We start from the raw sequence: 26,291 nt of genomic DNA, 5'->3' as shown, positions 1-26,291 counted from the left end.
ACAACATTTTCAATTTACTTAAAATTATTTTACAGTTTTCAATAATTTGTAAGTAGATAACATTAATCATATTCACCATGAATAAAGATCCCTTTCATGACTTTAGTTACAGAATTTCTATAAAAATATGTACAGCAGGTCAAATTGATTTTTAATTACATATCTTTTGGGGGTATGTGGATAAAAATGTGTGTCCTTTATTTTATCTCTAATTGAACTGGCCTCTCTCATGATCCTCCACTTTTTAACAATTTAAAAAATGTACTGTTGATTCTATTTGACACTTTTTCAACTCTGTCTGCCCTCATGATTTCAACAGTTTTTTTAGGTAAACCTTAATCTCTAGAGGTAAAATGATCAGTCTGTATGATTTTGAGTCTGTTTCTCCTTCCTTGCATCCTTTTGAGACTGTGTCTGGGTGTTTGAGGAGAGGAACATGAGGCACAAACATGGTGTGTGTGTGTGTGTGTGGGGGGGGTGTCTTATGGCTCTGTGGTCTCTGAGATGATTGATGGTCAGCATGATCACCCTGGTTGTTATTTGTCCTGCATAACTCAGTTTGCTCTTTCCTCTCTGCTGGTTAGAGCCCAGCGTGGAGAGCAGGTCCTAGGGTGACCTAATATAATAGTGTTCACACCTTTGTGTAATCCCCTCTCCTTGAGTTGGGGTGAGACCTGTGAATTGCTTCTAACCAACAGAATGTGGCAAAGGTGATGGGATGTCACTCCCGTGAGTAAGTTACATTACATGGCAAAGGTGAAGTTATTTTGCAGATATAATCAAGGTTCCAAATGAGTTGATTTTGAGTAAATCAAAATGAAGATTATCCTGAATGGACCTGATTTAATCAGGTGAAAGTGCTTGAAAGGACTGGCCTCCTTGAGGCCAGGGGCTCCAGGCAGCAGAGATTCTCCTTGTGAATTCGACTAGGAAGCCCGTGTGGTAAGGACTGGGGGTGGTCACAAAGGATGATCGTTTTCAGGAGTCCTAAACAGAAAATAAGGCAAGTCTTTTTCTTCTACCTTCAGTGTATCTTTACCTGTCTAATGCACAGAAACCAGGGCACACGCTTCTAGGTGTCTTGCTCCATCTTTTCTCTTCTTCCACAGTCTCCATGGGGGAGGTTATGGTGGAACTTCTCACCTGCCCTCCAGCGTTGCATTCTCTTTCTTTAACAGAACAACAAGTGACATGCCTTCATTATAACAGAAAGTTGTATTTTCTACCCCGTAGGAGAATTCTGTGAGTTTGGCAACTCCAGTCTGAATTGAAAACTCTAGACTTGATTTCTGATATGCTAGAGGAGGAGATAAAAACATTTATACAACTCCCTCTCATTCATTCATTCACTCACTAAGTATATATTAGATATCTACTATATACCAGGGTCTGTTCATAGGGGATGCAGAAGTGAACAAAATAGAAAAAATACCTGTTTTCTTACAGCTCATATTCTCTTAAAATGAAAGCCTGACACACAGGGTTATTTCTTGCTGCACAATTTTATTTTGCAGATTAGAAGTTGGATAGTACTTCATTCTTTCTGTTTGCATTCCTTCTGTGAAAAATCCTTTTTTGTCTCTAGTCAAATGCCAATTAAAGCGATGGTCTCATACTCAAAGGCAGAAGGAAAAAGTACATTAATAGTTTTCAAAATATTCCTGGGATGGTTAATACTGAGTGTCAACTTGATTGGATTGAAGGATGCAAAGCATTGATCCTGGGTGTGCCTGTGAGGTGTTGCCAAAGGAGATTAACATTTGAGTCAGTGGGCCGGGGAAGGCAGACCCACCCTTAATCTTGTGGGCACAATCTAATCAGCTGCCTGCGAATATAAAGCACACAGAAAAACGTGTAGAGGAGAGACAGGCCTAGCTTCCCAGCCTACATCTTTCTCCTGTGCTGGATGCTTCCTGCCTTCACACATTGGACTCCAAGTTCTTCAGTTTTGAGACTCAGACTGGCGCTCCTTCCTCCTCAAGCTTGCAGACAGCTTATTGTGGGACCTTGTGATTGTGTAAGTTATTACTTAATAAACTCCCCTTTATATATGTGTGTGTATGTATACACATATCCAATTAGTATATATGTATATATACACATATATACATATTATAATATATAATATTATATATTATATATGCATATATAATATATAGTATGTATATCTACATATAGTATGTATATATGTGTATATCTACACACATATACACATATATAGTATGTATATATGTATATGTGTGTGTATATATATATACACATATATAGTGTGTGTGTGTGTGTGTGTGTGTGTGTATATATATATCTATATATATCCTATTAGTTCTGTCCTTCTAGGGAACCCTGACTAATACAATTCCCATCATTGAAAATGTTTAAAAATGATTAGTTTTCTGAATTTATTGTTAGAAAGTTAAATTTTTTTTTTCTGTAGTTCTCTTTAATTTTTTTTTTTTTTTTTTTTCTGAGACAGAGTCTCACTCTGTTGCCCAGGCTGGAGTGCAATGGTGCAATCTCAGCTTACTGCAACCTCCGCCTCCCAGGTTCAAGCGATTCTCTTGCCTCACCCTCCCAAGTAGCTGGGATTACAGGTATGTGGCACCATGCCTGGGTAATTTTTGTATTTTTAGTAGAGATGGAGTTTCACCATGTTGGCCAGGCTGGTCTCGATCTCCTGACCTCAGGTGATCTGCCCACCTCGGCCTCCAAAAATGCTGGCATTACAGGTCTTTCGGGTTTTTTGGGGAGCTAATTTTTCAAACAAGACAATGTATTAGAATAAAATTTGAATAATAAAACAAGTGATGTGTTTCCAGGAAACTGTACTGCATCATTCCATGTTTCCTCAGAGTTCAGCTGTTTGACAACATTGGTCTGAAGTAGCCATCGGCTGGCAAGTCTCAGGTTGCTCCTGTGGCTGTGGTTGCATCATGAGTTTTGCATATGCATGCTGCGAAAATACTTGATCAAGGTCAAGTTGTTATTGATGAGAAGTTGTTTGTTTCTGATTTACTTTGTTGAAAAAATTTCACTTAGGGCATTATTTTGGCAGGAATAAGGCCAGTTTCCATTTCATCAATTGTATAATGAGTTGTATGTGAAAATGTGAGATAATTGCGACACTATTTTAATTTATTCCAGTGATTTTTTGTACTCCTAAAAGATTAGTGCTTGAATGAGCCATCCTTTATTTGTCCTCTGTGTGTGTGTATTTATGTGGCGTTGTAAAACATGGGAGAGTGCTGTGTAGAGATGTTGGGGATTCGTGTGGTGATTCCATTATTACATTTCCTCTCATCAGTAGTTAAACCAGAATATGGTGTTGGCATATGTCAGTGGATTTATTTCTATTATCTACTGGATACTATACTATTTTCAGGAACATGATTGCCTTTATAACTAGTCTAGTACAACATTTTATAGGATTATGATATACTTAATTGGAAAAAGAGGAAATATTGGTGAGGACTCTAGGAAATGTAACCTTTCTTTATACTGTAAGGTGTATGACAGGTACCTTTTTCATGTAAAAACATTGGTATGGCAAATTCAGGCCAGAGTTTTAAAAAGTAAAATGGCAAAGTACAACCCAATGCCATTCAGAAAACTTGGAACACTCTAACTCAATTATATTGTTTGCCATTGGTTGGAAAGTTCCAGTTTTCATATCCTTCACTGGCATAGCAACTGTGAACAGAAGGTAACTAAGGTAGCTTATGTGATATGCCAATGTGTATTTCCATCTGGAGTAATAAGGCAGAGAAGAGAGAGACCTAGTGGATTTTCTAAATATACTACATCAACACCCCGTCACTTGGGCACTATTAAATAGGTAGGGCACAGATGGAATGAGGAAGAGAACTGAATAAATAAAACATCAGAGGTTGTAGTCTTTTTAGAAGACTAACCTTTATTTGGAAATAAAATTTCAATTATAGTACAATATTTAAAATCCGCAATTACAAGTAATTAGTTTCCTCCCAATTGGAATCTTCCCTAAGCTCATGGTTTAGCAAATACAAGATTTGTGAGAGGTGCACATAGTGATACGTACCAGGAACGGGTAAATTCCTGACAACTCCCAGTTATATGATGTGAAGACAATTTGTATTATTTGGTGTTTAGGGAGGTTTGTGTGTTGTTTTTATTATACATTGTTTCGATAGATGTTGGAGTCCTGGTTGGGTTGTGGAAACTCTGATGCTCCGGTGATGATGGGCCAAGATAGATAAGCTGGTAGTGAGACACTGAAAGCCAAGGTGGCAACTACCAACAGAAAGAATGGCTTTTCCATTCCTGGGAGTGGAGAGGGTTTGGTTTCTGATATGCCTCAGGTGGAGAGCAGGTAAGACGGTAGATCCTTGCTTCAGGACAATGTGAGATTTTCCAGAAGAGGAGGCACTACATGCCAAGTTTTCGTGGAGGAGAGCCAGCAAAAAAGAAAAAAGAAATGGCTGTTTGAAGAGGAGCTGACAGATGATTTCTGGTTATTTTTTTAGACTTGGCATCTACAGTGAAGTCTTGGCAAAGCTGAGAAAGAACACAGAAGCAAGTCTTGCTGCTGGGTTTTGCATAAATGTTAGGGAAGAAAAAAAAAGCATGTGGTCAAGGACAAAGATAATGGTTTTTGCAGATAAAGGTCACTTGAATTCTCAAGGCTGAGAAGCAGTGTATCCACATAATGTGTGATATGCTGATATGAAGTATTTTCAGCTATTTAAGAACTCACACTTTTCTAACTTCTTAGTCCGTTCTTTTACATAGTACTTATCACAACTATATTATATTTATCTGTTTACTGTCAGTCTCTTACTATCTTTATAAGAGCAAGGACTTTTTTTGTTCCATGTATGTGTGTTGAATGGTACTTGGCACATAGTAAATACTGAAATAAGTGCATTTAGGTATAATTGTGATTAATGATTGTCCTGTAAGTCCAATACTTTACGGAGTTCTGAGAAAGAACTAGGGAAAGAGCAGAGAAATGTGCTTAGGAGGTGTGGTGGTTTCGAAAGATAGCCACAAATTCTGATACTCCTCTCTTCAAAATATGAAACCTAATTCCTCTTCCCTTGAGTGTGGGCTATAAAAGACATTGTAGCTTTTTCTTTATTCTCTCTGTTTTACTCACTCTCTGTTTACCTACCTTGGGGGAAGCCAACTGCCATGTCCTGAGGATACTCAAGCAGCCTTATGGAGAGGCCCAGGTGGCAAAGAACTGAGGCCTCCAGCCAACAGCCGGTGAAAGGTGAGGCTTCTGCCAACACACACATGAGCAAGCTCAGAAGTGGCTGCTCTTGCTCCAGTGAACTGCCGGCTGACTGCAGTCCCTGCCAGCAACTTGTTTGTGACTTCATGAAAGATCCTGAGTCAGAACCACCCAGCTAAGGTGCTTCTGAATCCCTGCCCCATACAACTGAGATAACAAATGTGTGTTGTTTTAAGCCACTAAGTTTGAGGGCAATTTGTTATGCAGCAAAAGATAACGACTGTAGGTGGGAATCTGCCACTCAGAAATAGTTCATAAAACTGTTTCTTGCGAGACTAAAGAAAAATTGCACGGATGGAAATGCATGCATTGATTTCTGCATATTTTAATTTGTTTTCCTTTAGTCTTTTGAAAATAGAAGACTTTATTCTTACTTTTTTTTTTTTTTTTTTGAGACGGAGTCTCGCTCTGTCGCCCAGGCTGGAGTGCAGTGGCACGATCTCGGCTCACTGCAAGCTCCGCCTCCCGGGTTCATGCCATTCTCCTGCCTCAGCCTCCCGAGTAGCTGGGACTACAGGCGCCCACAACCGCGCCCGGCTAATATTTTGTATTTTTAGTAGAGATGGGGTTTCACCGTGGTCTCGATCTCCTGACCTTGTGATCCGCCCGCCTTGGCCTCCCAAAGTGCTGGGATTACAGGCGTGAGCCACCGCGCCCGGCCTATTCTTACATTTTTATTTATTTATTTATTTATTTTTATTTTTTAATTTTTAATTTATTTATTATTATTATACTTTAAGTTGTAGGGTACATGTGCATAACGTGCAGGTTTGTTACATATGTATACTTGTGCCATGTTGGTGTGCTGCACCCATCAACTCGTCATTTACATCAGGTATAACTCCCAATGCAATCCGTCCCCCCTCCCCCCTCCCCATGATAGGCCCCGATGTGTGATGTTCCCCTTCCTGAGTCCGAGTGATCTCATTGTTCAGTTCCCACCTATGAGTGAGAACATGCGGTGTTTGGTTTTCTGTTCTTGTGATAGTTTGCTAAGAATGATGGATTCCAGCTGCATCCAAGTCCCTACAAATGACTCAAACTCATCCTTTTTGATGGCTGCATAGTATTCCATGGTGTATATGTGCCACATTTTCTTAATCCAATCTGTCACTGATGGACATTTGGGTTGATTCCAAGTCTTTGCTATTGTGAATAGTGCTGCAATAAACATACGTGTGCATGTGTCTTTATAGCAGCATAATTTATAATCCTTTGGGTATATACCCAGTAATGGGATGGCTGGGTCATATGGTACATCTAGTTCTAGATCCTTGAGGAATCGCCATACTGTTTTCCATAATGGTTGAACTAGTTTACAATCCCACCAACAGTGTAAAAGTGTTCCTATTTCTCCACATCCTCTCCAGCACCTGTTGTTTCCTGACTTTTTAATGATTGCCATTCTAACTGGTGTGAGATGGTATCTCATTGTGGTTTTGATTTGCATTTCTCTGATGGCCAGTGATGATGAGCATTTTTTCATGTGTCTGTTGGCTGTATGAATGTCTTCTTTTGAGAAATGTCTGTTCATATCCTTTGCCCACTTTTTGATGGGGTTGTTTGTTTTTTTCTTGTAAATTTGTTTGAGTTCTTTGTAGGTTCTGGATATTAGCCCTTTGTCAGACGAGTAGATTGCAAAAATTTTGTCCCATTCTGTAGGTTGCCTGTTCACTCTGATGGTAGTTTCTTTTGCTGTGCAGAAGCTCTTTAGTTTAATGAGATCCCATTTGCCAATTTTGGCTTTTGCTGCCGTTGCTTTTGGTGTTTTAGACATGAAGTCTTTGCCCATGCCTATGTCCTGAATGGTACTACCTAGGTTTTCCTCTAGGATTTTTATGGTATTAGGTCTAACATTTAAGTCTCTAATCCATCTTGAATTAATTTTCGTATAAAGAGTAAGGAAAGGATCCAGTTTCAGCTTTCTACTTATGGCTAGCCAATTTTCCCAGCACCATTTATTAAATAGGGAATCCTTTCCCCATTTCTTGTTTCTCTCAGGTTTGTCAAAGATCAGATGGCTGTAGATGTGTGGTATTATTCCTGAGGACTCTGTTCTGTTCCATTGGTCTATATCTCTGTTTTGGTACCAGTACCATACTGTTTTGGTTACTGTAGCCTTGTAGTATAGTTTGAAGTCAGGTAGCGTGATGCCTCCAGCTTTGTTCTTTTGACTTAGGATTGTCTTGGAGATGCGGGCTCTTTTTTGGTTCCATATGAACTTTAAAGCAGTTTTTTCCAATTCTGTGAAGAAACTCATTGGTAGCTTGATGGGGATGGCATTGAATCTATAAATTACCTTGGGCAGTATGGCCATTTTCACGATATTGATTCTTCCTATCCATGAACATGGTATGTTCTTCCATTTGTTTGTGTCCTCTTTGATTTCACTGAGCAGTGGTTTGTAGTTCTCGTTGAAGAGGTCCTTTACATCCCTTGTAAGTTGGATTAATAGTCTGCAATGCCCAGAATCTTGTACATTATGAATGGCTAACAAATGATGATGATAAGTTTTGCATTTTTATGATAATATTCTCAGATAGGATAAAAGGCAGTTTCTACATCACGATGTCCTTCTTTTTTCCAATTCAGTTCCATTTATGTAGATCAAAATATGTCACATCTGTGGAATGAAAAAACATGATTTTGTGTGTGTGTGTGCGCGCACGTGTGTGTGAAAGAAAACAACCTCCAACAACCACGTCATGGCTTCTTTCTATAGCTGCTTTTCAAACTCACATCACACACATACACAGCTTGAAAATATATGCCATAAACCCCAGAATTAAACAGCTTCAAGATGATTAGTGTTTTTTTCTTAAACATCTGCTGAAAACGCAATCCTTACCTGAAGAGGATTAACTCCTGGTCAGACACATTTGGTGCAGAAATATGTTTTATTTTAACTAACAAATAAGACATTTCAAAATTTGAATGCAGTATTTAAAATGATATTAGATATTGTTCATAAACCTGGAAATAATTTCTCTTAGATTTTTGAAGAAAATGCGTTTAATCCCTTTCTGGGAACTTGTTGTGCCATAATCTCTTTCTGAGGAATCAGAAATGAAAAACTCCAGGGCAGTCATCTATCTTAAATCTGGGCAGTGTTTGGCTTTAGGGTTTGTGACCCTAAATGATGGCTCACATCATTTACAAGTTATAGGGCCCTGGGCAAATTATTTAGCCTTGCTGATGCTTGGCTTTCTCATCTGTAGCACCTCTTCTCTTCATTCACTCTAACAGTTCAGTGGATGATAATGACGATGATATATGCTCTGTATTTGAAGCCAGTGCACATGGAGATGGGTTGTCAAATTGATACTTAAAATGATCTTTAAATTGGAAAAAATAATTCTATTTCTTCTCCTGCCAAGATGAGATTATTCTAAAGGGGCAAAAGAGCATGGCTTCGGTTATAGGCCAATAATTCAGTAACATAAACATGATATGGAGAAAGGCTAAGTGTGCCCAACAAGATCTTGGGGTTAGCTTTGGCTGCTATTGGAATGCATCTGCAGTAGCATGGCACAAAAGAGCACGGCAGTGTTCCATCACTCATGGTGTGTGTCATGCGTATTTTAGGGTGCAAATCCAATCTAGATTTAGTTGTATATTTAAAAGTTGTTGATAAATATAAGTGATGTAGACAGTATGTGTGTGTATGTGTACTGGGGAGAAGCATGGTGCTAAAGAGAGGGGAATTGTTTAAAAAGCTGCTAATAAGTCCTTGTAGGAAAGATGATATTGATCGGGATGGCATTGCTCAGCCAAAGTTAGATTGGTGTGACTTAATTCTATCTTGACAAATCGAGGTTTTCCAGATGGAAACATGTCTGTGCTTGATACTTTCCTACCAGTGAGGAGATGAGGATTTTCTTCTCATCTTTAGACTCATACCCTGACTAACTGGTAGTGTGAAATGGATTTAGGAGTGACGAAATTCCCTTAGCCTCAGTGGCTCTGGGCCAGAGCAATGTGAAAAATATATTTAAAAAACCCTCACACCAGCTAACAATTACTTAACACTTAACTATGTGGCAGGCAACATTGTTTATGCAGAGCATGTGGCTTGACACCACCCACCTCTCCACCTCCTGCCCCAGCCAGCGTAAGAGGGAGGTGGTATTCGTGGCTGCCATTGGCAGGATGGCAGTCATGCTGTGCGTTATCATTGCACCTCACTGACCCCAATTATCTCATGTTTTACTAGCTGTTAGCATTCTAGGATCTCTCTCTCTTGGATTTCACCCACTGCTCACTCTGGACCTCCTCCATCATCTATTTTTTTCCTTCTGCTTCTTTGTACAAATGACTCACTGTTATTGAAGAAAGTCATCTAACTTTGGTGTCTCAATCTCATGCAGAGGCAGCCCTGCATTGAAGGTGCCTTGTTCTAGGCACTGTAGACAGGGAGTAGTGAACAAACAAACAATAGTTGCTTCCCGTAGTTTAAATTCTAGTAGCGGGAGGCAGACAGCAATACAACAAAGTGAAACCTATAGCATGACAGAGAGTGGTGAGTACTGAGGAGGGGAATAAGGCAGGGAACAGCAATAAGAGGTGAGGCCAGTGGAGAAAGAGTTGTAGTTTAAGGTATTAACAGAATGACCAGGGAAGGCCTCACTGAGAATGCGGGGTTTGAGTAAAGAGTTGCAGGAGTTAAAGAACAGATTGTTGCAATAATCTCAGCTGGGCCCTCACTTATGAGGAACATCATCTAGCATTATCTTACCTGCCTCATTTTGATTCCGCATCACATACTGCTGAGCTTTCCCAAGTCCCCTTCTTTAAGCCTGTATGTCACCTCTGCATCATCCCTGCCAGCTCTTTACCTTGAGATCAGCACACTTCCTTCTTTACCTGGTAGGGCTGACTGCACAGAATTTATTCTGCTGATATTTATTAAAAACTAATCACACGGAATAATCAAATACTCCTGATCTCCTGGAGCTTATATCTTACTGACTTTATATTCTAGCATCACTCCCTATTCTACGTTACTCCTCTCTTCTCAAGAATGTCTCCATATTTATCTATTGTTTAAAAGATAAATTACTATTTAAAAGAAGTGCCTCACCTTTTTCCATCTTGTTCCATTGATCCCAACTTCTGCCTTTTTCTGGAACCAAGTGCCATCAATGAATCTCTTTTCGTTTGTCAAATCTTCATTCTCCTGCTTTTGCCAGCTGCTCACTTCCATACTGCTTGCAGATGTGCACAGGATGCTCTACTCCAAAAAAGCCTTCTTTTGATTCCCCTTCAAGTTATAAGTACTTATTGCTCACTTTCCTTTCCTTGACAAGCATCTTGAAAGCTTTAACAGCATTGTTTCCATCTATTTACCATTAGGTTACCGCAGTTTCAAGTGGCAAACCAAAACATATGGTGTGTAATGGGATAGAATAAACTATAATTGGTTCCAGAGAATCTGGGGCTTCCTATCTATGAATTGAGCCCTGCTTCCTCTCTGTGAACTGGCCTACCCATAATTTTACAGAAAATGCTCCCTTAATATTTCTCAATACCTTCTATCAATGACTCAAAAATATTTTTCTTATATCATTGCCCTTGAACACTGTAAAAGTGTACCATTGTTGGTGTTCTTTGTTGATATCTTTTTTCTCAGTATGCGGCAGAGGACCATCTCAACTTTCTCCCTCGTTTTTACTGCTTCCTTTCCTTCACTGCCTTCTTTTGCTCTTACCCCACCAGGCTGCACATTCTTCAGTGCTCTGCTCATGGTCCCTTTCTCTCTGCTTGATGAAGAAATATAATTCCATGTCTTTAAGTGGTAGACACTCTGATTTGTATCCAAAATCCTGACGTTTCTTTAAAAGTAGGCCAACATTTCCAATTATTTGTCAAACATTTCTACCGGAATCTCCAATTTAATCCATCTGAGGGTAGATCACTATCTGTCAGGTCCTCTCTCAAATTGGCTCATCTTTATTTCTGTTGATGCCTCCACCTGTTCAGGCATCCAGGCTTGAATCCTTAGTGGGAATTTTGACTCCATCCTTTCCCTTTTCTCTACAATTTACCCATTGCCCTGACCGTCTCATCACTCTTGCAGGTGATCTTTTCTCAGTATCTTGTTTGTTTCATTCACAATTTGTAAACTTTTTTTTTTTTTTAAATTTATTTATTTTTATTATACTTTAAGTTGTAGGGTACATGTGCATAACGTGCAGGTTTGTTACATATGTATACTTGTGCCATGTTGGTGTGCTGCACTCATCAACTCGTCATTTACATCAGGTATAACTCCCAATCCAATCCCTCCCCCCTCCCCCCTCCCCATGATAGGCCCTGGTGTGTGATGTTCCCCTTCCTGAGTCCGAGTGATCTCATTGTTCAGTTCCCACCTATGAGTGAGAACATGCGGTGTTTGGTTTTCTGTTCTTGTGATAGTTTGCTAAGAATGATGGATTCCAGCTGCATCCAAGTCCCTACAAATGACTCAAACTCATCCTTTTTGATGGCTGCATAGTATTCCATGGTGTATATGTGCCACATTTTCTTAATCCAATCTGTCACTGATGGACATTTGGGTTGATTCCAAGTCTTTGCTATTGTGAATAGTGCTGCAATAAACATACGTGTGCATGTGTCTTTATAGCAGCATAATTTATAATCCTTTGGGTATATACCCAGTAATGGGATGGCTGGGTCATATGGTACATCTAGTTCTAGATCCTTGAGGAATCGCCATACTGTTTTCCATAATGGTTGAACTAGTTTACAATCCCACCAACAGTGTAAAAGTGTTCCTATTTCTCCACATCCTCTCCAGCATCTGTTGTTTCCTGACTTTTTAATGATTGCCATTCTAACTGGTGTGAGATGGTATCTCATTGTGATTTTGATTTGCATTTCTCTGATGGCCAGTGATGATGAGCATTTTTTCATGTGTCTGTTGGCTGTATGAATGTCTTCTTTTGAGAAATGTCTGTTCATATCCTTTGCCCACTTTTTGATGGGGTTGTTTGTTTTTTTCTTGTAAATTTGTTTGAGTTCTTTGTAGGTTCTGGATATTAGCCCTTTGTCAGACGAGTAGATTGCAAAAATTTTGTCCCATTCTGTAGGTTGCCTGTTCACTCTGATGGTAGTTTCTTTTGCTGTGCAGAAGCTCTTTAGTTTAATGAGATCCCATTTGCCAATTTTGGCTTTTGCTGCCGTTGCTTTTGGTGTTTTAGACATGAAGTCTTTGCCCATGCCTATGTCCTGAATGGTACTACCTAGGTTTTCCTCTAGGATTTTTATGGTATTAGGTCTAACATTTAAGTCTCTAATCCATCTTGAATTAATTTTCGTATAAAGAGTAAGGAAAGGATCCAGTTTCAGCTTTCTACTTATGGCTAGCCAATTTTCCCAGCACCATTTATTAAATAGGGAATCCTTTCCCCATTTCTTGTTTCTCTCAGGTTTGTCAAAGATCAGATGGCTGTAGATGTGTGGTATTATTCCTGAGGACTCTGTTCTGTTCCATTGGTCTATATCTCTGTTTTGGTACCAGTACCATACTGTTTTGGTTACTGTAGCCTTGTAGTATAGTTTGAAGTCAGGTAGCGTGATGCCTCCAGCTTTGTTCTTTTGACTTAGGATTGTCTTGGAGATGCGGGCTCTTTTTTGGTTCCATATGAACTTTAAAGCAGTTTTTTCCAATTCTGTGAAGAAACTCATTGGTAGCTTGATGGGGATGGCATTGAATCTATAAATTACCTTGGGCAGTATGGCCATTTTCACGATATTGATTCTTCCTATCCATGAGCATGGTATGTTCTTCCATTTGTTTGTGTCCTCTTTGATTTCACTGAACAGTGGTTTGTAGTTCTCCTTGAAGAGGTCCTTTACATCCCTTGTAAGTTGGATTCCTAGGTATTTTATTCTCTTTGAAGCAATTGTGAATGGAAGTTCATTCCTGATTTGGCTCTCTGTTTGTCTGTTACTGGTGTATAAGAATGCTTGTGATTTTTGCACATTAATTTTGTATCCTGAGACTTTGCTGAAGTTGCTTATCAGCTTAAGGAGATTTTGGGCTGAGACAATGGGGTTTTCTAAATATACAATCATGTCATCTGCAAACAGGGAAATTTGACTTCTTCTTTTCCTAACTGAATACCCTTGATTTCTTTCTCTTGCCTAATTGCCCTAGCCAGAACTTCCAACACTATGTTGAATAGGAGTGGTGAGAGAGGGCATCCCTGTCTTGTGCCAGTTTTCAAAGGGAATTTTTCCAGTTTTTGCCCATTCAGTATGATATTGGCTGTGGGTTTGTCATAAATAGCTCTTATTATTTTGAGGTACGTTCCATCAATACCGAATTTATTGAGCGTTTTTAGCATGAAGGGCTGTTGAATTTTGTCAAAAGCCTTTTCTGCATCTATTGAGATAATCATGTGGTTCTTGTCTTTGCTTCTGTTTATATGCTGGATGATGTTTATTGATTTGCGAATGTTGAACCAGCCTTGCATCCCAGGGATGAAGCCCACTTGATCATGGTGGATAAGCTTTTTGATGTTTTGCTCAATCTGGTTTGCCAGTATTTTATTGAGGATTTTTGCATCGATGTTCATCAGGGATATTGGTCTAAAATTCTCTTTTTTTTGTTGTGTCTCTGCCAGGCTTTGGTATCAGGATGATGTTGGCCTCATAAAATGAGTTAGGGAGGATTCCCTCTTTTTCTATTGATTGGAATAGTTTCAGAAGGAATGGTACCAACTCCTCCTTGTACCTCAGGTAGAATTCAGCTGTGAATCCATCTGGTCCTGGACTTTTTTTGGTTGGTAGGCTATTAATTATTGCCTCAATTTCAGAGCCTGCTATTGGTCTATTCAGGGATTCAACTTCTTCCTGGTTTAGTCTTGGAAGAGTGTAAGTGTCCAGGAAATTATCCATTTCTTCTAGATTTTCCAGTTTATTTGCATAGATGTGTTTATAGTATTCTCTGATGGTAGTTTGTATTTCTGTGGGGTTGGTGGTGATATCCCCTTTATCATTTTTAATTGCATCAATTTGATTCTTCTCTCTTTTCTTCTTTATTAGTCTTGCTAGTGGTCTGTCAATTTTGTTGATCTTTTCAAAAAAGCAACTCCTGGATTCATTGATTTTTTGGAGGGTTTTTTGTGTCTCTATCTCCTTCAGTTCTGCTCTGATCTTAGTTATTTCTTGCCTTCTGCTAGCTTTCGAATGTGTTTGCTCTTGCTTCTCTAGTTCTTTTAATTGCGATGTTAGAGTGTCAATTTTAGATCTTTCCTGCTTTCTCTTGTGGGCATTTAGTGCTATAAATTTCCCTCTACACACTGCTTTAAAGGTGTCACAAAGATTCTGGTATGTTGTATCTTTGTTCTCATTGGTTTCAAAGAACATCTTTATTTCTGCCTTCATTTCGTTATGTACCCAGTAGTCATTCAGGAGCAGGTTGTTCAGTTTCCATGTAGTTGAGCGGTTTTGATTGAGTTTCTTAGTCCTGACTTCTAGTTTGATTGCACTGTGGTCTGAGAGACAGTTTGTTATAATTTCTGTTCTTGTACATTTGCTGAGGAGTGCTTTACTTCCAATTACATGGTCAATTTTGGAGTAAGTACGATGTGGTGCTGAGAAGAATGTATATTCTGTTGATTTGGGGTGGAGAGTTCTATAGATGTCTATTAGGTCTGCTTGCTGCAGAGATGAGTTCAATTCCTGGATATCCTTGTTAACTTTCTGTCTCGTTGATCTGTCTAATGTTGACAGTGGAGTGTTGAAGTCTCCCATTATTATTGTATGGGAGTCTAAGTCTCTTTGTAAGTCTCTAAGGACTTGCTTGATGAATCTGGGTGCTCCTGTATTGGGTGCATATATATTTAGGATAGTTAGCTCTTCCTGTTGAATGGATCCCTTTACCATTATGTAATGGCCTTCTTTGTCTCTTTTGATCTTTGATGGTTTAAAGTCTGTTTTATCAGAGACTAGTATTGCAACCCCGCTTTTTTTTGTTCTCCATTTGCTTGGTAAATCTTCCTCCATCCCTTTATTTTGAGCCTATGTATGTCTCTGCGTGTGAGATGGGTCTCCTGAATACAGCAGACTGATGGGTCTTGACTCTTTATCCAGTTTGCCAGTCTGTGTCTTTTAATTGGAGCATTTAGTCCATTTACATTTAAGGTTAAGATTCTTATGTGTGAACTTGATCCTGCCATTATGATATTAACTGGCTATTTTGCTGGTTAGTTGATGCAGTTTCTTCCTAGCCTCGATGGTCTTTACATTTTGGCATGTTTTTGCAATGGCTGGTACCGGTTTTTCCTTTCCATGTTTAGTGCTTCCTTCAGGGTCTCTTGTAAGGCAAGCCTAGTGGTGACAAAATCTCTAAGCATTTGCTTATCTGTAAAGGATTTTATTTCTCCTTCACTTATGAAACTTAGTTTGGCTGGATATGAAATTCTGGGTTTAAAATTCTTTTGTTTCAGTATGTTGAATACTGGCCCCCACTCTCTTCTGGCTTGTAGAGTTTCTGCCGAGAGATCTGCTGTTAGTCTGATGGGCTTCCCTTTGTGGGTAACCCGACCTTTCTCTCTGGCTGCCCTTAAGATTTTTTCCTTCATTTCAACTTTGGTGAATCTGGCAATTATGTGTCTTGGAGTTGCTCTTCTCGAGGAGTATCTTTGTGGCGTTCTTTGTATTTCCTGGATTTGAATGTTGGCCTGCCCTACTAGGTTGGGGAAGTTCTCCTGGATGATATCCTGAAGAGTGTTTTCCAACTTGGTTCCATTTTCCCCCTCACTTTCAGGCACCCCAATCAGACGTAGATTTGATCTTTTTACATAATCCCATACTTCTTGCAGGCTTTGTTCATTTCTTTTTCTTCTTTTTTCTTTTGGTTTCTCTTCTCGCTTCATTTCATTCATTTGATCCTCAATCGCTGATACTCTTTCTTCCAGTTGATCGAGTCGGTTACTGAAGCTTGTGCATTTGTCACGTATTTCTCGTGTCATGGTTTTCATCTCTTTCATTTCGTTTATGACCTTCTCTGCATTAATTACTCTAGCCATCAATTCTTCCACTTTTTTTTCAAGATTTTTAGTTTCTTTGCGCTGGGTACGTAATTCCTCCTTTAGCTCTGAGAAGTTTGATGGACTGAAGCCTTCTTCTCTCATCTCGTCAAAGTCATTCTCCGTCCAGCTTTGATCCATTGCTGGCGATGAGCTGCGCTCCTTTGCCGGGGGAGATGCGCTCTTATTTTTTGAATTTCCAGCTTTTCTGCCCTGCTTTTTCCCCATCTTTGTGGTTTTATCTGCCTCTGGTCTTTGATGATGGTGATGTACTGATGGGGTTTTGGTGTAGGTGTCCTTCCTGTTTGATAGTTTTCCTTCTAACAGTCAGGACCCTCAGCTGTAGGTCTGTTGGAGATTGCTTGAGGTCCACTCCAGACCCTGTTTGCCTGGGTATCAGCAGCAGAGGCTGCAGAAGATAGAATATTTCTGAACAGCGAGTGTACCTGTCTGATTCTTGCTTTGGAAGCTTCCTCTCAGGGGTGTACTCCACCCTGTGAGGTGTGGGGTGTCAGACTGCCCCTAGTGGGGGATGTCTCCCAGTTAGGCTACTCAGGGGTCAGGGACCCACTGGAGCAGGGAGTCTGTCCCTTCTCAGATCTCAACCTCCGTGTTGGGAGATCCACTGCTCTCTTCAAAGCTGTCAGACAGAGTCGTTTGCGTCTGCAGAGGTTTCGGCTGAGTTTGTTATTGTTTACTGTGCCCTGTCCCCAGAGGTGGAGTCTACAGAGACAGGCAGGTTTCCTTGAGCTGCTGTGAGCTCCACCCAGTTCGAGCTTCCCAGCAGCTTTGTTTACCTACTTAAGCCTCAGCAATGGCGGGCGCCCCTCCCCCAGCCTGGTTGCTGCCTTGCCGCGATATCGCAGACTGCTGTGCTAGCAATGAGGGAGGCTCCGTGGGTGTGGGACCCTCCCGGCCAGGTGTGGGATATGATCTCCTCGTGTGTCTGTTTGCTTAAAGCGCAGTATTGGGGTGGGAGTTACCTGATTTTCCAGGTGTTGTGTGTCTCAGTTCCCCTGGCTAGGAAAAGGGATTCCCTTCCCCCTTGCGCTTCCCAGGTGAGGCGATGCCTTGCCCTGCTTCAGCTCTCGCTGGTCGGGCTGCAGCAGCTGACCAGCACCGATCGTCCGGCACTCCCCAGTGAGATGAACCCAGTACCTCAGTTGAAAATGCAGAAATCACCGGTCTTCTGTGTCGCTCGCGCTGGGAGTTGGAGACTGGAGCTGTTCCTATTCGGCCATCTTGCTCCGCCCCTCTGTAAACGTTTTTAAAAGTTGCTTGTAAACTTATTTATTCCTTTGTCAGAATGAGATTACAGACCATATCTATTGTATTCAACATTGTAATTCCAGCTCCTGGCACAATGCTTAGTATGGGGTAGTTCTCAATAAATGTCTGTTGAATAAATAAAGAAGTGGGATCTTGTTAATTATTTCTTGGGGATGTCTCCAATCTCTGTTCCTTTGAATTGCCATCTCCACCACTTTATTTCAGCCCTTCTTACTGACTGCTGAGATTATTGCAACAGCTTTTCAAATGGCTTTGTCCTCATTCCTTCCTCTGAGCAATCCCTGCTGCAAAGAATGACCAGAATTCCCCTCCTTTTTTAAAAAGCAAAACTTGTCAAAAATCTTTGTTAAAGGAAAAAAAAGGTACACCCCCTAGCTGGTCATTAAAGGTCTTCTACACTTAGTGCCAACTTACTTTTCCATCACTGTCTCCATTAGTCTCCCATTTATAGAATTCTGTATGTCAAGAGCTCATCGGTGTAGAACCAGTTATGTAATTTCTAGTTACCTTTGATCAAGAGTTGTTATTCCTGGGAAAGCGATTTTGACAAATAGTCTAAAGACTGAATGATCATTACCAACTCCATAGTTACGAGGATTTAATAATACAAGCTAGAACGTTATCTTTATATTCAGACTCTTCTTTAGAATCTGTTTTTATCAAGAAGGGGAAGGAGAAGTATTGTAGGACTAGAATTTATTAATATTCTAGGAATACATTGTAAGTATGGAGGAGGAGCCATAAACTAAACTGCAGAACTGACAGAAAAGTACATGGACATATACTTAACTCCATGAGTAGCAGGCAAGAAGCAAGTCTGTGCACTTGGGGAGGTTGGTTGGAGCAAATAGGCTCTGGAATAAACTTAAAGTGTACTTGGATGATTATTTTCTCTTGTGAAAGCACAATTGCAGAACCTCATTAGTTTTGTTTAGAGTAAGGTTACTTAAATACGGATGGAATTAATGATTTGGCATGTTGCTGACCAGAAATGGTCCTACAGTAGACGTGGAATAAATGTTTGTTAAATAAATAAAGGGCTTGTCTAGGCACATTATTTGGCATAGCAAATGAAGAAAGATAATTGTATTAGTCCGTTTGTGCATTGCTATTAAGAAATAAATACCTGAGACTGGGTAATTTATAAAGAAAAGAGTTTTAATTGGCTCATGGTTCTGCAGTCTGTACAGGAAGCATGATGCTGGCATCTGCTTGACTTCTGGGGAGGCCTCAGAAAACTTACAGTCATGGAAGAAGCTGAAGGGGGAGCAGAAATATCACATAAGCAGAGCAGGAGCAAAAGAAAGAGGGGGGAGGTGCCATACACTCTTAAACAACCAGATGTCATAGGAACTTACTATCAAAAAGGCAGTAAGGAGATGGTACTAAATAAACCATTCATGAGAAATCTACTCCCATGATCCAATCACCTCCCACCAGGCCCCATCTCCAACATTAGGAATTACAATTCAACATGAGATTTGGGCAGGGAAAGCATCCAAACTATACCAATAGTGTAATTGGGGAAGTCAGTGATTTGCAGTTCCAGGAGGGGCAGATTAAAAAATTCAATGGCACAGTAATATGGTGCCTTTATAACTGATAGATAAATTGAATTTTTATTGAATGAAGAAAGTATAGAGAAGGCTTTGGTTGGACAGCAAGACTTTGAGAGCATATAGGGCTAGTTGGGATACTGATCTGCCATTTACTTTCTCTATGGCCTTGGAATATCATTCTTGCACAGTTATTGTAAGTTTGAGAAGATATAAATAAACCACCCAATTTAGTGCCTGGTACTGTTCATTTCACCTTGTATCTGGTCAACAAATGGCAACTGGTATTTAGCTGGGAATTCTAGGGAACATCTCCCTGGAAATATTCAAGTAGAAAATAAATAATTGGTGATATAGGTAGTTTAGATTTCCTCACTTCTCTGAAGATAATCCAGCTAATCTTTTATGTTCCATCACAACTATAAAATAGCATTTTACATGAAATACACAAGCCAATTTCAAATAGCAGGGCATGATTATTGTTTTGGTGGCTTTATCTTAAATCTGGAGACATGGAATCAAATTGTGAATAGAAACATTGCCTGCCAATTGAACCACACACACTGAGTAAAAGAACATCATCAGGATGGAAAGAGACAGGATAATACTTCTGTTCTTATAGAAAAGCAGTGGGACATGGATGAGGGGTCGTTGCCCAGATGACATCCTATGGGATGACTTTTAGTGGTTGATGGTTCATTTGCAGAAAGCTCTGTTATTAATGACTGATTTTCTTTTCTCTGTTTTCATCCTAGCAGATTGTTAAAAGTATTTGCTTTCCTCTCATTCCAAAGAATAATTACTGAGTAAAGCTAAGGAATCTTGAGATATACAATTTGAACTGTTTGGGAAACATTTTAAAATAGCCTTATAGAGTATTTATTTCTAAATTATTTAATATGCTTTAATGGTTAATAAATCACATTCACCTGAAAGGATGCATGGGACTGACTAGTATCCTCTCTACATGGGTGTAAAATTTGTTTTATTTGGCTATATCAACCACTTTCCACTGCAAGGTTAATGGCATTTCATGACTTTCCAGTAAAGATACTCTCTACAATTCATGTCTATACCAACAATGTAATTTTACATTTCTCACAGTGGAATGTAGCAGGCTAATAGTTTTTTCTCTACTGCAACATACTTTAAGCCATGGGACATTTTAAAGATTCATATACTCTGAGAATATTTTATATTATGCAAGAAAATGCATGAATTTACATAGCATTCAAGATATGTGGAAGGGTAACTACCTTATTTGTTTCTTACATGTATTTTTTCTCTCAATACAGCTCCCCTCCTCCTGTATTATAGCTTAAGGTTGGAAAAATATGTCTTGCTTTAGGAAATTATGCTTTTTTAAAACCTGAATTTATAAATTAGGTACATTCTGTACTAAAGAGTATACCATAAGTTATGTGATGTAAATCTTGGAGTCAGAAGCCCTTCTGGTCCTGCTTCTATTAAATATTATTGGTTGCCTTAATCAAAGAAAATAGCCTTATTTGTGTCTCATTTTCAAATCCATATAATGGGGATAATAATGTATTTATTTACCTTACATAGCTAGTATAAAGATCATATTAGAAATGATTTGGAAATGCTTTGTAAAATTCAGGTTTGACCAAATTAATGGTGCCTTTTATTATTATTTGTCTTAATTTAAATGCAACTTCTAGTTCTCTGTATTTTAAAGACTAATGTTATAATATTAAACAAACTAATTTTTATTCCAATTGAAAGTGACCTGGAGCCTTGACTCCAAATTGTAATTTAGTTTTTGTTCCCATTGTCTAATGAGTAAGTGTGATGCAATTACATGTTACGAGAGAGTCCTGGATTTATTGGAATCAGATTTTGTGTTAGAAAATTGCATAAGGACTGTTTTAGTTAGAGTTTTCTGGGGAGACAAAACTGATAGAATATTTATCATCTATCTATCTGTCTGTCTGTTTATCTATCTATCTATCTATCTATCTATCTATCTAATCTAATCTAATCTATCTGCCTGAGGGAGGGAGGGAGGGAGAGAGAGAGAGAGAAAGAGAGAGAGAGAGAGAGAAGGGGTAATTGGCTCACTTGATTGTGGAGACTGAGAAGTTCCATGATAGGTGGCCTGCATGTCTAAAGGCCTTAGAACCAACGAAGCTGATGGTGTAACTCAGTCCAAAGCTGAAAGCCCAAGAGCCTGGGAACTGCTGGTGTGAGGCCTGTAGTACAAAAAAAAAGCCAGAAAACTCAGATTTCTGACATTTAAGGGCAGAAAAGGAAGAGTGTCCCACTCAGTTAAAGTCAGAGCAAGAATCTGCCCTCCCTCTGCCTTTTTGTTCCACTTGGGCCCCAGCCTATTGAATGATGCCTGCCCATATTGAGGGTGGAATTTCCCCACTCAGTTCACTGACTCACATGCCAGTCTCCTCTGGAAACACCCCCATAGAAATTCCTGGGGCCGCCCAATCATACTAATCAAATGCCAAACTACCTAAGTTTCCCTTTCAGCAGAAGAGGGATGGGCCCAGTGCCTACTGATGCATTGATTCATATTGAATCATCAATACAATGATTGAGAATAAATAATACTTTACTGCCTATCTGGGTATCCCTTAATTCAAGCTGACACCAAAAATCAACCATGACAGGGGCTAAGGGCATCTTTTTTGATATTCATATTACTAAAATACCTTTGATGGATGGAAGTACCCCCAGTGAAGTTCAGCTGCAAGAAAGTACCAGCGCCTGAGGAAAAACTCCCTCTATAGCAAGGCAGCTCTGAAGCAGCACCTGGGATTGCCACCTGGTCATTGGGTGTTGAGGAGGAATGGTTTCAGGTATAAGATGAGAATAAGAATGTGAAGCTTTTTTCTTACCAATCCACCTTACTGTGAACACAGTCAGAGGAAACTGGCTGTGTGTGCTTGAAATGAAAGATTATAACACTCAAGGAAAAAATGTCCTCCTTCTGCAGCCTGAGGAACCCTTGCTACCTGGGCAAGATCTAGACCAGCAGCAGGTGGCAGTGATCAAAGCAAATATCCTAGCCCTAACTCCAGCTCTCTAGGTGTTGTCAGGTAGAGACGTTAGCAGGGATAAATGGAGAGATCTTTTCTTGCTACCAACATTTTGGTATCTCTAACTTGTTGAGTGGCAACACAATTGGATGATACATATCTATAGATATCCAGTACTTGTTAGAGTTTAATGTGGATATGAATCATCTGGAGAGGTTGTTAAAATGCAGATTTTAATTCACTGAATATGGGGTGAATTCTGGAATTCCAAGTTTCTAACAAATTCCCAGGTGATGTGAATATGGCTGGTCTGAGGACCACACTTTGCATAGCAGGGTGTGGTAGATAAATTTATGTCCCCCAAGAAGATCTCATACCCTAATGCCTGGGACTATGAGTATGTTACCTTACATGGAAAAAGGAACTTTACAGATATAATTAAGTTTGCTAATTTATTGACCTTAAAATAGGGAGATTCTCCTGGATTATTTGAATGGGTCCAGTGGAATTATATAAACCCTTGAAAACAGAGAGCAGAAAAGAAGAGGAAGTCAGAGAGACATGATGTGTCAGAAGGACTTGACACACCATTGCCAGCTTGAAGATGGAAGGACCATGTGGAGTTCTGCCAACATCCTGAATGAGCTTGGAAGTGGATTCTTTTCCAGGGTGTCCAATAAGGAACTCAGCCCTGCTGACACCTTGACTATGTCCGTCTGAGACCCAGGGAATCCGATTGAGCTATTCGCTGCCCAGACTTCTGATCCATAGAAACAATAAGCTGATAAGTGAGTATGGGTTTAAGCTGATAAATTTGAAGTGATTTGTTGTGGCAGCAATACAAAACTATACACAACGTAATCCACAGCACCTTGCATGGACTCATCCAGTATGAATACAGTGAATCCGCGTTTCACATCCAGGAAGGATGTAAGAGCAATCAGAATTGGCTTTTGCCTTGACCAGACCTCTAGGGTTCTCAGAATTATTAAGAAAGGCTGGGCCCTGGGAGAACAAAGATATTTTCACAGTAGAGATAGATAGGGCCTTGGAGTTCTATTAAAAGAGAATATTTAAAGAGATAGGAGGCTTTCCAAGGAAACTGTAACTTATAGGTCACAAACAATATATATAGGTTACAGGTAATATCAATGTTTTGGGAGACAGCTCTTCATGGGTCTCTTGTATTTCTCTGCCCTCTTGTGAGCAGAAGCACTGACAGCTTTTTGTTGCAGATGATCCTTCCAGGATGTTTGTATAGTGAACAGCCTTGGAAGACGGAGATAGAGTCTGGCCTTCTCTGGACCAAGGGTAGGTTTATTTACTGCTCGTGTAATAAAAATCATATTTCCCTTGGGGGTGAAGGTGGGCAGGTTTGTTTGCTGCCCATTGTAAAAGATGGGGTTTCCTTTAGCTTGGTGTTCCTGTGTTCTGTGGCTGTGATGCAAACCCACTGTGCACTCAGCATCCACCTGGGCTTCTTGAGATTACCCCCATGGGCTTTGAGGGGCAAGGAGAACCAGTGTAAATGTGAAGCTTATGTTTGCTCTTGCGAAGAATAAAGTTCTTTGTCTCTCACCTAGGAGGCTAATCTCTTCTGCCATCATCCGTGAAGCTATGGCAGGCTCACTTGTTGGCTTGCAAGAGGTTAAAACCTCAGTCCCTTCACAGCTCATAACAATGTATGAATAAAATCTCTCTCTCTCTCTGTCTCCCTCTCTCTCTGTGTGTGTGTGCATATGCCTGTGGATTCCAAATATTAAAACTTAAAAAATACTATTAAAAAAGTCAAAGAAGATGAACTTATTATGAAATAATATGAAGTTTCTCAATACCATGAAGTAAATAGGTTTTTGGCTCTAGTACTCTCTTCTAAAGTCATGTCGTTTATAGTGAATCTCCTGCTAACAAATATTATATTCAATCAGCAAGAAGTCCAGAAGTTAACTGAAATAAACAGCTCTGCTTTTTTTGTCTTTGATATTTATTTTGCTACCATGCCTAGCATGTTTAAGTAATATAGATCTTCCCAAATATTATTTTATTTTATGTCAAATTTTTTTTGTATCCTGCATTTTTTAGTATCTTTGCTTCATTTAAATAATAATAGTGGTAATGATGATGAGCTAGGTTCTTGATAAAAAAATTTTAAATGCTTTATTCTAAATTTTGGGAGCTGACATGAGTCTGGTAAACATTGTAAGAGATTATAATTATTTTCAACAATTTTTAAGAAGATTTAATTTTGTAAGAGGGCCTCAGTGTAATAGTACTTCATTAGAAAAAAATCAAAATTTAGTAGATATTTATTGCTCTTTCTAGACAGATTGAAAAATTCTGTGAATGATCACAGCCCTATTTTCACCTTTTAGATCCATCAAGGAGGAATGTAAGTGTGCTTGTAAACTAAAAACACTCTGTGAGTTTTGTTTTCCAAAACTGTGTTACTTAGAGACTGGGAAAGTTTCAGGTATTCCAAATATAGCTTGTTTGGTGACAGATATCACTTGATAGTCTTCTATATCAAATTTGTCTTTTTATTGGCTGTGCCTATTGAATATTCATTGTGTCTACCAAGACAGATTAAATATTTGCATGCAGAACTGTTCCGATTTTTATAAAAAGACTGTAAGTGTGTTGTTTTTTGTTTTGAGTCACCACTATTTCTCCATCTGCTTTTCATAGATTTCTGCCAAGTGGAAGAACATGAAAAATAATCTAGGCCAAATGTTACCTTTTTTTGGTTGAAATTTTGTGTTTGTTTATAGCAGAAAAGCAATAGAAAGTAATTGTATAATAAGGAGTTCCTGTTTACTGAGTGGAAGATGATTGCCTGGCAGACCTGGTTGAAAGTAGAGGTGAGTGGGGGTGAGGAAAGGTATGAAGACAGGTAAAATTGCCTCTTCTACAAAAAATGGTAACTATGTGAAGTGAGGGCTATGCTAATTAGCTTAATTGTGTTAAATGTCTCACAATGTATACATATCTCAAAACACCATGTTGTATATCCTAAATATATACAATTTTAATTTGTCGGTTATACCTCAATAAACCTGGAAAAAATAAAAAAGACCTGTCTTCATTGTATAGGCAAGGCCGATCTGATTAAGATTTTTCTGAATCTGAAATTTTCACAGTTAAAATAGGTAAAAATAATTAATTCTTTACTGTTTTTTGAGCACTCCCTATATACAAAATAATTTTAGTTAAACAGTGCAATTCTTTTTTCATTTAAAAACATAGCAAGTCTTGCCAAGCCCCGTCTTTATTTAACAAACAAAAATGCCAATCTCTTTTTGCCGCAGGTTTGTTTTTAGTATTTTGCATCTAACCCTTGAATAAGATAATTTGGGTTTTCCAACAGCTCACTGCCAGCATGCAGATTGTTTTTGCTCTTATATTTTCCTTGAGAACTGCTCATTCACTATTTCCAGGACACTAAAGATCACCTTAGAAGATTAGTAAAAGGCCACCAAAATGATCTGAAAGGAAGAAAAAAAACATCTCCAAGGGGAAGACTAGTTCTTGTTTTGATAAAATACTAGAACCATTAACTTTATCTTCAATATTCTCTCTCCCACTTTCTCACTGGGTTAGTAAAGTCTTATGATTTAAGACTGAAACTTCTTTTAGCTGATAAGACACCATTTTAATATTACAAGTTCTGCTTTCTCTTGTTCTTTGTTGTTGATGTTAATGCTTGATTTATTTCCAAACTGTTCCTTAATGTTGGAAATATAAATTCAACACACATGACGAAAATTTAGCAGTGATATTGCTTTTTGACATCTACTAGCCTTTGACAGGAATGCTTTTATTCTGTGAATTATGAATGTCATGTAATATTCCTATGCTATGTTTTGTGAAATCATAAAAATGAGCCTTGAAGAATTTGAGGCATGAAATTTTGTGCCTTTGTTGATCTCTGGTGTCTCTGTTTGGTCCAATTCAACACAAGCCATGGTGTCTTATTAGTATTGTCATTTCCACATATAATGTAATTTGTAAATACCAATGTAAAGAGCATTTATTTATTTCATAAGGGAGAGAATAAGTCCAAAGCACTTCTTCTTCTTTTTTTTTAAATTAAATAATAGGATGAGGTGAGAGTTGATAGTGTTAGTGTTTC

The sequence above is a fragment of the Macaca fascicularis genome, chromosome 7, assembly GCF_037993035.2.
Source record: "Macaca fascicularis isolate 582-1 chromosome 7, T2T-MFA8v1.1".
NCBI lineage: Eukaryota > Metazoa > Chordata > Mammalia > Primates > Cercopithecidae > Macaca > Macaca fascicularis.
This window is presented reverse-complemented; position numbering follows the sequence as displayed.